We start from the raw sequence: 9007 nt of genomic DNA, 5'->3' as shown, positions 1-9007 counted from the left end.
AGGAGGTGGGCTGGGTGTTTTAAGGGGAGCGGGCTAGGAGGTGGGCTGGGTGTTTTAAGGGGAGGAGGCTAGGAGGTGGGCTGGGTGTTTTAAGGGGAGGAGGCTAGGAGGTGGGCTGGGTGTTTTAAGGGGAGCAGGCTAGGAGGTGGGCTGGGTGTTTTAAGGGGAGGAGGCTAGGAGGTGGGCTGGGTGTTTTAAGGGGAGCAGGCTAGGAGGTGGGCTGGGTGTTTTAAGGGGAGCGGGCTAGGAGGTGGGCTGGGTGTTTTAAGGGGAGCGGGCTAGGAGGTGGGCTGGGTGTTTTAAGGGGAGGAGGCTAGGAGGTGGGCTGGGTGTTTTAAGGGGAGCAGGCTAGGAGGTGGGCTGGGTGTTTTAAGGGGAGCGGGCTAGGAGGTGGCTGGGTGTTTTAAGGGGAGCAGGGTAGGAGGAGGTGGGCTGGGTGTTTTAAGGGGAGGAGGCTAGGAGGTAGGCTGGGTGTTTTAAGGGGAGCGGGCTAGGAGGTGGGCTGGGTGTTTTAAGGGGAGGAGGCTAGGAGGTGGGCTGGGTGTTTTAAGGGGAGGAGGCTAGGAGGTGGGCTGGGTGTTTTAAGGGGAGGAGGCTAGGAGGTGGGCTGGGTGTTTTAAGGGGAGCGGGCTAGGAGGTGGGCTGGGTGTTTTAAGGGGAGCAGACTAGGAGGTGGGCTGGGTGTTTTAAGGGGAGGAGGGTAGTAGGAGGTGGGCTGGGTGTTTTAAGGGAGGAGGGTAGTAGGAGGTGGGCTGGGTGTTTTAAGGGGAGGAGGGTAGTAGGAGGTGGGCTGGGTGTTTTAAGGGGAGGAGGGTAGTAGGAGGTGGGCTGGGTGTTTTAAGGGGAGGAGGGTAGTAGGAGGTGGGCTGGGTGTTTTAAGGGGAGGAGGGTACTAGGAGGTGGGCTGGGTGTTTTAAGGGGAGGAGGCTAGGAGGTGGGCTGGGTGTTTTAAGGGGAGCAGGCTAGGAGGTGGGCTGGGTGTTTTAAGGGGAGCAGGGTAGGAGGTGGGCTGGGTGTTTTAAGGGGAGCGGACTAGGAGGTGGGCTGGGTGTTTTAAGGGGAGGAGGCTAGGAGGTGGGCTGGGTGTTTTAAGGGGAGCAGGGTAGGAGGTGGGCTGGGTGTTTTAAGGGGAGCGGACTAGGAGGTGGGCTGGGTGTTTTAAGGGGAGGAGGCTAGGAGGTGGGCTGGGTGTTTTAAGGGGAGCGGACTAGGAGGTGGGCTGGGTGTTTTAAGGGGAGCGGACTAGGAGGTGGGCTGGGTGTTTTAAGGGGAGGAGACTAGGAGGTGGGCTGGGTGTTTTAAGGGGAGGAGGCTAGGAGGTGGGCTGGGTGTTTTAAGGGGAGGAGACTAGGAGGTGGGCTGGGTGTTTTAAGGGGAGCGGACTAGGAGGTGGGCTGGGTGTTTTAAGGGGAGGAGACTAGGAGGTGGGCTGGGTGTTTTAAGGGGAGGAGACTAGGAGGTGGGCTGGGTGTTTTAAGGGGAGCGGACTAGGAGGTGGGCTGGTGTTTTAAGGGGAGGAGACTAGGAGGTGGGCTGGGTGTTTTAAGGGGAGGAGACTAGGAGGTGGGCTGGGTGTTTTAAGGGGAGCGGGCTAGGAGGTGGGCTGGGTGTTTTAAGGGGAGCGGGCTAGGAGGTGGGCTGGGTGTTTTAAGGGGAGGAGACTAGGAGGTGGGCTGGGTGTTTTAAGGGGAGCAGGCTAGGAGGTGGGCTGGGTGTTTTAAGGGGAGCAGGCTAGGAGGTGGGCTGGGTGTTTTAAGGGGAGGAGGCTAGGAGGTGGGCTGGGTGTTTTAAGGGGAGCGGGCTAGGAGGTGGGCTGGGTGTTTTAAGGGGAGCGGGCTAGGAGGTGGGCTGGGTGTTTTAAGGGGCTGCTCTTGGCTGGCGAACAGTCACTACTTGTTTTATTGCTTCATGCTGAACACCTGCAAAGTTCGGAGGGGGAAAAAAGAAAGAAGTGGAAAAAAAGAGACATTTAGTAGGTGCAGGGCAGACAAAAGGCTTCCATGTGAGAGAGGCTCTGTGTGGGAATGTGTGTGTGTGTGTGTGGGTGTGTGTGTGTGTGTGTGTGTGTGTGTGTGTGTGTGTGTGTGTGTGTGTGTGTGTGTGTGTGTGTGTGTGTGTGTGCGTGCCTGCGTGCGTGCGTGTGTGTGCGTGTGTGTGTGCGCATCCGCGCGTGCATGAGTGTGTGTCTCAGGTTACATTCCTACAGACAGACTGCACTTGGCTGCCGAGTGAAAATGGTTGCGCACTTGCAACGTGCATGCAGACACAGACACAGACACAGACACAGACACACACACACACACACACACACACACACACACACACACACACACACACACACACACACACACACAGAAGTACAATCACAAGCACACAGTAGATACCGTACGTCTAGTTCCTGACAAACTCATATGCCCTTGGACAATAAAGAGAAGAAAGGAAAAACAACAAGGGGAACGTAACGGGGGAGGTGCCCTCGCTGGCAGAAGAACAAACCAAGAGAGAGACATAATAATAAGTTTCCGCGTCGTACCAGTGTTTGACTGAAACAGATTAAATAGACCAAAAGTCCCCCCCCCCCCCCCCCCCCCCCCTGTTTTTGTGAACTTTTAATGTTTTCCTTAATTTGGCCTGGGATCAAATCACACCACAGCCTTCTCAACTGCGTCTTCAAGGCCGACAACACTTGACTCAAAGTCCTCCCTCGCCGTAGGGCTTAACTGTCTGGAACTTCTCTTCCTCTTCTGCACATGCCCCCACAAGACCGGGTTCCTCACCAGGGGCTCGCTGGCGGGGTTGTACCCATCTCAACAAAGTGCTCCTGGCCTAATGCAGAGAGAGGGGGGGGGGGGGGGGGGGGGAAGCGTCCAGTGTACTTGTGTTAGTCAAGAAACTAGTGGACGGTTGTGTCGACGCAGCATTCCACACGCGGGCCCTCCTTTGCGCAACATTGTGCAACAACCACAGATATTACATTCATCAACACGCTTCCACACATTAATTGTAGGACTGGACACTATCTCGGTGCGGAATGACTGCTCCTGGAAACTAAGAACAGTTGCGTGTAAAGGCACAAAATGCCAGATTATTGCTGCATGTGGGAAGAGTAGTATTTAAAGAAGCCAATGTGTTCCAGTTGGACATAGTTTTATATACGTCAGAAAGCAGAGTGATCACGTTCTTTTTGTTTGCCATCCTCGACAAAGGAATACTGACCAAATATTTTTGCATTAACACCACAAATGTATGCAGTATTTCTTTTTTTCCCCCATAATACCCACAGCCAAGGAGAACATCAAGATGGGAAATCCCAGGAACCCAGTTCTTCCCAGTGTTAATCCCTAATACACACAAGCAGGCACGCACGCACGGAGGCAAGCGCTCACTCTCATGTACACTCACACACTCACACTCACACACTCACACTCACACACACACACACTCACACACACACACACACACACACACACACACACACACACACACACACACACACACACACACACACACACACACACACACGTGCTGATGTTTGAGTCCCCTGGTGCAGCCCTGCCTCCACTCTTAGAGAGTCACTGAACCAATTAGCTTTGCTCCCTCAATGTGTGTTGGAGTGTTTAAAGCCAGTGGCCCGGCCCAGAGCCCTCTGTCTAAAACAGTTCTACCACCACTGAAATCACTCCAATTGAATTCAATCTGATGGTGTGGTCAGTTGATAAAATAATAAAAAAAGAATATCAGCGAGTAAGGCACCCGAGTATTGGCTAATATTGCTGTGGCACAAAAGATTCAACAGTAGTTCCCGGGAAAGTGAAAACCCAATTGACTGGAGGGTTAATAATAAACACTTCTAGACCCCTCAGCGTTGCAACTCTTTTAGACGTACAGCTGCGGCGGGAGCTTGATGACTCTACAAAAACAGCAGAGGGGAAACAACTTCATAAACGCATATTTATTGGATAATTGGTGTTTCAAATGGCTTCAAGCTGTCAGGAGATGGCCGTTGAACACGCAGTAGCCAGGAAATTAGAGAAAGCGAGCGAGTAAAAACATGCAAATGTCCTCTTAAACGTCCTCTCTCACCACGGGCTGAACACCACGGAGGAGGAGGAGGAGGAGAGGAGGACCGAGCCTAAATCCGTCGCGTGCGCGCGAGGCTGTTATAAACCAACAACTGACGCACAGCGATCTTTCACTCTCTCATTGTGTTTGTTCAACCTACATGGAGCCGGTGTTGCATGAAATTCTGCCTCCCGTGAAAATGTGCCTCCCTCACACACACACACACACACACACACGTACACACACACACACACACACACACACACACACACACACGTCACACACACACACACACACACACACACACACACACACACACACACACACACACACACACACACGTCACGTCACGTCACGTACACACACTTCACTAGCATGCGGCTAATATTAGCCGCAGGAGCTGGTGTGAGAGGAATGACAGCACTTTTGTGTATGGTGATAAAACACTATAACTATTATATTACATTTGCAGCAAATCTGTCATATTAGTACGCTTTTGATTAAACTCGCATAACCAACCACGCCTCTGGCTCTCGCCCAGAGGCCTGAAGAAATTCTTAGGATAACTGTGCCAATGGGAACCATAGGAAGTCATTTAACAGACGCAAAGCTCCTCACAACACATGGCCACATGGTATAGTACCACACATGGCCACATGGTATAGTACCACACATGGCTACATGGTAAAGACTGGGGCGTTATAGTATAGCCCTAAATATATATCCCATAGAAAATCTCCTCACAATAAATCTACCCAAGTTTGGTTGACTGAACAACACTGGCCTCTTACTTTTTTCCGAAACATCCTGCACCACATTCATTCACTTATATAACGACAACACCGGATACGATACGCCTTGACCAAAAGACCCGGAGAAGATCTTAAAGATCCAGCACAATGTATGATGTTTTAATTCGTTCATAAATTGCTTATTGATGTGGACCGTTAATGTCATGAGTATGATTCAGCTTCAGGCGTATCATTTGAAGTGTTTTAGTGCGCCCTCTCCGAGCACAGCCAACTCTCAGTAGGCTGAGGGGGCGTGGCCTTCTGTTCGCTGCACGCTAGAGAGATCAGGGATACTCAACTTTATTCGCAGGAAGTTGGGAGTATTGTATGTCGGGGGATCAGAGCATAATGACACGGGGATTTGTATGCATGCTTTTTTCTGTGCTGCATGATTGTTTAGAGACCAAAATTGTGACTCTCTTGGTGATTCTGTGGTTCAGTATATAAAACGAGGGTATTTAAATTGCAGTCTTCTCTTTACAGGAAGGTACACATTTAAATAAAGAAATAAAGACAAATGTAAATCACATCTATTGTACAAAACTGCAAGCATATACACTCGATAGGTTGTAGCTGAAAACATTGTATTGTTCCAATGCGGCCCAGTTACATTAAAATAACTTAATAAGTTGAAAGGTGAACTGAAATGGCTGGTATGTCCTGGGATTTCACAAGGTCTCTAGTTTCACACGATACCTATATCTTCGCTCTTAAGCCTCCAAACCGAGCTTCACTAGAGTCTCCGAAAGACGCCGATCAATACGCTCGTCTTTTTTAGAGGGTTCCCAAAATCAAATCTATGGTTTTTTGGGAACGTCGTTAAGTGATGTGATGAATGACCTCGCGGGGGCCGCAGGTTGAGTATCACTGCTGCGGACGCTTTTGATGCTTAAGAACCGAGTGTTGTCGTTACGCCGCTCAGCCAGATGTGACTGATGGGCCAATCAGAGTAACCCGAGAACATTACTGTATGCAATATCTTCACGGAGGCAGATTGGATATCTGAAATGGGTTTTATTCTGTTGATATCCAGGAGGGTAGACATCAAAAAGGCTTTAGTCGTCATTTTGTTCAACAGTTCTAACATTTTGGGTGATTATTTTTACATCAACGTGCTTTATGGACACACAAAAAAATGTAAGAAAGAAAGGTGATTTTCATTGTACTGAATGTTTAATACAGGAGCCTGATCATATCCGAGGGACACACATCTAGAGGAACAAGAGAAGAAATGTCTGTGTGAGAGCGAAGGAGGAAAAAGAGAATGTCTGGGAGAACGAGCAAGTGAGGAAAAGAAAGAAGAGATGATGAGAGAGAGAGAGCGAGAGGGAGATAGAGAGATAGACAGGGGGGATACAGACAGAGAGAGAGAGAGAGAGAGAGAGAGAGAGAGAGAGAGAGAGAGAGAGAGAGAGAGAGAGAGAGAGAGAGAGAGGGAGAGAGGAAGAATGTTTGGAGTGAGGAGTGCTCACTATTCAAGGCCCTGACAGCATGGAATGCGAGCGGGGGAGATCAATGTGGCATCGCACACTCACATACACACACACACATAGACACACACACACACACACATACACTCACACTCACACATAGACACACACGTACACTCACACACACACGGCCAGATGTTCTCCAGCCAATGAGAGAAGCAGGCTGGTCTCTCCAGGTCAACCCACATGTGTCTCAGAGTCGACCTCGAGGCTGGGAACAGAGAACACACACACACACACACACACAGACACACACACACACACACACACACACGCACACACGCACACACGCACACACACACACACACGCACACACGCACACACGCGCTCACACACACACACACACACACACACGCACACACACACACACACAGCCTAATCCCTCTGTCTCTTCCCTCAGGTTGAAGCTGTAACAGATTAAATGTCAGCTTTCTGAAACTGCAAGCCTGTTCCTCTTTCTCCGAGTTTGGAGGTCAAGTTTAAGTTAATTTCCCTTTATTTATTTTTTACAATCATATAATTTTAGGGAAAACTATGAAATTTGTGGTGCTCCATCCACAGTTCAATGGATGAACTGTGACACAAACAGCGTCAGGGTTTAGGGGTCTGATTCCCACCAGGGTGAGACATATTGATCATGTATGTAGTACCCAGGAAACTGCAGAGCCTTGGCTTTATATTATATTCATTTTATTTATATCTCAAGTCTTAAATCTTCCCTTTCGGAAAACAAGTTAACTAAATCTGCCAATGGCGTGAGAGGATTTGACCGGTTCCAATCCGAAGGAACGTCTTTTAAGAAATAACTCACAATATCTTGAAATCGTCTTCAGTTTCATAACAAATCTGCCCGTTTTTTTTAGGGAATCCTTGAAACAACCTTGTTTGTATTGGATTGTGTTTGTATTGTATTGTATTGTCATCTCGCCCCACTGGCAGATTTCTTTTTCACTTTAGACTAAATAAAAGATTGAAATACTTTGTTTAAAATGGGGACGTTGTGTAACGTCGTTTTAATTCTGCCTATAGTCTCCCCCCGGGCTTCGACCAAAAAGTTGCACGACCGACAGTGGAGCTGAACAATATATCAAATTCATATCGATTTTGCAATATGAAAGAGCGCACTATCCACGTCGCAGAGACTGCAATATGGTGCATTCTTAAATCACTTACACAATAAAAGAGAGAGACAGTGAGATTGAGAAGAGTCTGGCAGACGTGCTTCACTCACAGGTCCCTACGATACATTATATAAATACTAGGTCCGTATAATACATATATACTAGGTCCATACACTACAAGCAGATTGGTCATCACACACAGAAATACTGGGTCCATATAATACAAGGGTCATTACTGTGAAATCCATTAGGAGACGGCGTAATGTTACACCTACATAGCAGGTAAATGTACTCCCACAATATACTACAGAGAGGGGTTTAAACTACATAGAATGGAAATGTAGATTTTCTACGGTAATAAATTATTCCTCATCCCATGAAGGCACCGACAGGTCAATAGATACATCAGAAGATAAATGTATTCACAAAATGGATCGACCATATTTGAAGTCTATGGGAACATCATTCAATGTTACTGAAGACCGATGGGTCCTCCTTATGATTCCTTCCTCTTAACCATGTATTCATGCATTTCCCCATCGCCACAGCGCCTACAGATGCACCTTACTATGTATTTTGTATTACTATTTGCATTTATTGCGATTAATCTCAATCCATCATGCGATTAACACGTGGAGGAAATGTTTATCGTTTGACGGCCCTAATCAATGTACATTAGAATTGAGATGAAGGCCTACATTGTTGGTTAAAAACCACAGATACTCAGTAATACCGGTCCATTGTTTGTCTCTGTGTAGTGGAAGTCTTTGGCATTACCTCTCTTTATTTACTCATGTGGCCTGAGAAGAGAGGAACACACATCTTTGATGGTAGCTTGACACATTTTTTGTCACTATTCCATGGTCAATGGTTTACGAAACGGAAGCAATTACAAACAACATTGAACGTGTGTATGTGTGTGTGTGTGTATGCGTGTGTGTGTGTGTGTGTGTGTGCGCGCCGCGCATGCGTTCGTGCATGTGTGTGTGCGTGCGTGTATGTGTGTGTTTTGACAGTTGACAAGAAAACACCTCATAATTAAGATTTCTAAAAAGCTAAACTAAACTAATTATGAACTGGGCTAAAACAAACAAACAAAAAGGATAGTGAACTATCTCCAAATGAACTGACACAGGCACACACACGCACACACGGGTGCACGCACGCACGCACGCACGCACACACAAAGACAAGACAGACAGACACACACACACACTCTCTCACATTAACTCTTCCCTTCCTGGCCCCTGACTAGAGCAGATGGCACTGGGGGTGTTCCAGACGATTTACGAGCAAAGGGGGGCGGTGCATTTTCCAGCCTGAGCCCCCCCCCACCCCCCTCTCAAAAACACCCACCCTTGGCAGTGCCAGCCTCTGTGTGCCAGCGGCTGCCAGAGAATGAGAGGGTATAAAACAAAAGCTGGGGCAAACCATTCTGCTGCCCCCGTACACCCTGCCCCCCCCCCGCCCCTTTATAACAAAACCACAATGGTTTCACCCGGTGAGATTTCTATTGATGGGCTCTGTGTTCCTGGTGACACTT

This window comes from Notolepis coatsorum (genome assembly GCF_963971535.1).
Source record: "Notolepis coatsorum genome assembly, chromosome: 11".
NCBI lineage: Eukaryota > Metazoa > Chordata > Actinopteri > Aulopiformes > Paralepididae > Notolepis > Notolepis coatsorum.
Note: the sequence above shows the minus strand (reverse complement) of the source record.